The sequence below is a fragment of the Panthera uncia genome, assembly GCF_023721935.1.
Source record: "Panthera uncia isolate 11264 chromosome A1 unlocalized genomic scaffold, Puncia_PCG_1.0 HiC_scaffold_17, whole genome shotgun sequence".
Taxonomy (NCBI): domain Eukaryota; kingdom Metazoa; phylum Chordata; class Mammalia; order Carnivora; family Felidae; genus Panthera; species Panthera uncia.
Genome location: NW_026057577.1, coordinates 145,205,902 through 145,209,742, shown reverse-complemented (window position 1 = coordinate 145,209,742; position 3,841 = coordinate 145,205,902). Strand labels below are relative to the sequence as shown.

The 3,841-nt window shown below is 51.0% G+C and overlaps 1 non-coding gene across 1 annotated transcript; it reads left to right on the top strand.

Moving 5' to 3' along the window:
- Positions 1–2,741: 2,741 nt before the first annotated feature.
- Positions 2,742–2,812, top strand: LOC125935902 (small nucleolar RNA SNORD123). Its single transcript, XR_007461880.1, has one exon. It is a non-coding gene; the product is annotated as a small nucleolar RNA SNORD123 (small nucleolar RNA).
- The last annotated feature ends 1,029 nt before the right edge of the window (positions 2,813–3,841 follow it).

Genomic DNA, 3,841 nt, shown 5'->3' with positions numbered 1-3,841 from the left:
CCCCGCGCGGGTGAAACCCGAGCGCCCCACCCCGCGCCTGACCTCCCCGGGCCCCGCCCCCGCCGCTGCCCTTCCCGGGACGGGACCCCCTCCTCGCCCGCTTGCCCCCTGCACCCCAGCGGCCCCACTCCTTCCTCCCCGGTGCGAGTGCGCCCGAGCGTTGACTTTTCGGTGACTCCCTTTCCCCCGCCTCGCAGAGACCTTCCGTGGCTCCCCCGCCCCCCCATCCGGCCTCTGAGACGTGGCTCCTGGAGGCAGAGGGGGGGTGGGGGGAGGAGGTATAAAGGGCGGGAGACCTCGCGGGCCGAGACCCGAGACGTGGCGCGCCCACCCTGCCGGCCTCATCTCCAGGTACGTGCGCGTCCCCCGGCCGAATCTGGCCATATGGGGGGGTGGGCAGGGGCCGCCTGGGCCTCCAGGACTCCGAGTTTGTGATTTTGTTCGTTTTGTGTGACATCCACATGTGTGCTCTGAGCTGGAAACTGCTAAAAGACCGAGGGTTGCTTCGGGTTCCTGGAGGAGCTATTTTAGGGTGCACCTCCCGGCTAGCTAGGCTGAACTTCAGTGGAACGAAGTTAGAGAAATGAACAAATCCGACCAACCAAGGGAGGCAAGTCAGGGGGGTCCCCAGGGAGCCCCGCGGAAAAGAAAGCCTCGGATGGATAGAGTCAACTTGTCCAATTCTGGACCAAATGTTACTTGTTGCACTTTTGTCGGATCTTTCGGCCTTGCGGAGCAAGTGTGAAAGTGAAAAGATTCATGACTGGAAAGCATAGTACTTTTCAAAACGCCTAGAATTTGATACTTTGTTGCAAAACTTCCGTCTGGAACCCAGAGGGGTCGGGGGTCACTCTTCCCTCTGGATGGAGGTGGGGAACGGTATCTCTGGGCCCTGTTTATCCAGATCTCGGCCTCAGATGCCTCAGAAGGTGGCTTTGAAGTTTCCCTTGCATAAGGAAGTGCATGAATGCTCCCACCGCTGTCCCCTCTGCAGTGACATAGGATGCCCCTATGGCCCATATTCACGCAACCGCTACAGGGTCTGGTTCTCGGGATTTGTCTGAGGCGGAAGGGCCCGGTGTGCCCTAACTGTGCCAGTGAGCTCATCTCTAAAACAAAGAACACATCCCTGGCTGTGAGGCGTCGTGGCTCACGCAGTAGCCACGCAGATCCAAGAGGAGGACAATAGAAATAAATACAAAGTGACATTGATTTGTCTTTATAGTCCAGAAATATTTTTTATATAAAAGATAATTCTGAATTGCTTTTCATAAAAGCAATTCTGAAGGTTTCCGTGGAAGCTCAACCCAGCCCCAAATCTCCAGTTTCTCTCTCTCACTGTGGGTACTCAAGGGCTCACTCGGATTTCCTGTAAGACATCCAGAGGAAATGTCAGTGTTGGAGGGCCTCTTTGAAGAAGGATTGTTTCCTGAGTTGTGCTGGGGGCACTCCGCCTGGTGCAGGGCAGCTGCCTGGCTCCTGGAGACTTAATGGAAAGCTTAACACTTCCTTCTGGGCTTGCCACGCAGGACACTTGCTCCTTCCTAACATTCCCATTGATTCTTCTGCCTACGTGGCACAAGGGCCTTGGAGCCCTCCCTGGGAGGAGGCTGGGCAAGGTCTAGCCTGGCTGTTCTGCTCCTGGGGAGTTGGCGGAAACGGAGGGACGACACTACCTTACGCCTGACCTTGCAGCCTTTGAGTGAGTGAGGGGACCTGTAGAGCCCCCAGCCATCAGGAAAAAGGGAGGCAGAAATGAGGACCCATGTGTTTAGCTAATCCTTGTCAGTGCGCCTCAACGTCATTACAGTTAAAGGCATGCACACTTTAAAAAAAAAATGCTTGGCATATAGAGAGTTAAGCACTGGGAAGAAAATAGCTTTCTACACCATACCCCAGGAGGGATCATAGCATCATGTTTAATATGTAACTTTATGTGTATGTGGGGCGGGAGTGGATTTTATATGCAATGTACGGGCTATAAGGAAGCAGTTAGAATATGTATATTTCATGATAATGAATTGCAAGCAAATTAATAATAAGAATGAGATAGTGCATCCTTAGTTTAAAGTGAAATGGACCCACACTGCTGGTGATTTCACCTTGTTACCTGGGGAAAGCTCCTTTACTTCTCTGAGCTAGTCTTTTCATCTGGAGCTTAAACCAACGTGCTGGTAAGTGTGTCCTCTGTTGGCATGAAGGAGATAGGAGGCGATGAAAGTGAGACCCTCGCCGGGGGTCCAGCACAGAGGTAGGCTCTTTTTTTTTTTTTTTTTTAAGTTTATTTTGAGACAGAGCAGAGGAGGGGAAGAGAGAGAGGGAGAGAGGAAGAATTCCAAGCAGGCTCCACACTCATGAACTCCAAACTCATGAACGGTGAGATCACGACCAGGGCAGAAACCAAGAGCCGGACGCTCAACCGACTGAGCCACCCAGCCGCTCCAGAAGTAGGCTCTTCACAAAGAAAAGTATTTTAAAGAATCCACAGATGTTTCCTTTTTCCAAATGAAATTTCTGAGGTTTTTTTTTTCTTTCTTTGAGAAGTCATTCCTCATTGAAGAACTACCTACATGAAGCTGCTTCTCATCGCACCGTAAAGCTAGAGGTGATAATTTCAAAACAAAACTGTTTAGTTCTCTTCTTTTCAGGATAAAATGAGAGCTCTCCTTGGACTGATTTTGATGAGCCATGCACATAATGTAAATAAAAAAAAAATATATGAGAAACCTAGCCCAACACTTGGTGAAAATGATGAACCGTGGGGCGCTGATTTCATGTGACTTGAAAAACGCCATCCATTTCCTGATTCACCTTAATTTCTGTGTGGAGATGTGGGGGATCTCTTACGTCTCTGAAATAAGTAACCAGTGTTGTCTCCTCTTTGTGTCTCTCCCTTCCGACTGAATTCCAGCCACGTCGCTGCCCTGCCTCCTCTGTGGAGCGGAGCCCAGATCACCACCCAGAAGAGGCGAAGATGTGGCCGTAGGTCAGGAACGCCCTCAAAGGGAAACCTGGATATTTGTGATCTTTACGCCGCGATGAGATAGTATGAATGTCATGAAAAACCTCCGTCCAGAAATCGTGGTCTCCAGGCGTCTGCATCGTCACTGGCTTTTCCTACAGAGGAGCCAGGGACAACATATCACAATCCTCAACCACAGTGTTCTTGCACCCCGGTCTTCTTTCTTTTAGATCCATGGTTTTTAAGGATTCATTGAACTGCTGGATCATCTGATCAACCCCATCAGTGTTTCTTTGTTTGCAGATGGCCACATTTTGGTGAAAAGATAGGCCATTTTATGCCACGCTAGGATTGCCTAGTGCTCTTTGTTGTTCATGTATGTAAAGACCCGTGATTATGGCTACAGGTGATGCAGACTTAAGTTTTGAGAGGTGAGGCATCTCCGGGTCAGCAGAGCTTAGGGTGCCCTCAGCCCCTACTCAAGTCCCTGGAGCTTTACCAGAAACTCTTTAGGGTTCTTTTACCCAAGAAAGGCTCACCACTGCCCTTTATGTAGCAGCCCGCTCCCCTGTAAGCAGACCAGTTTTATTCAAGAACAGCAGCCCGGAAACCAGGACGCAATAGAAAGAAAATATGTCTGGCACATGTGAGAAGGAGCATACGTGGACACCGTACAAGGGGCAGGTGCCTGGACCTCACATGGAAGGACTGGATCCTCTCTGTGGGCACCTGCTCTCAGCCCTCTGCCAGTCTGCGCCCTGGACACTCATCCTCTCCATTTCTCTAAGTTTCCACCCAAGTCCATCCAGAGCCTGCCCTGAGCTTCCCTTGTCTGGTCAGAGAAACATGCTTTGCCCCTGGCACCTGGGCGGTGGAGGT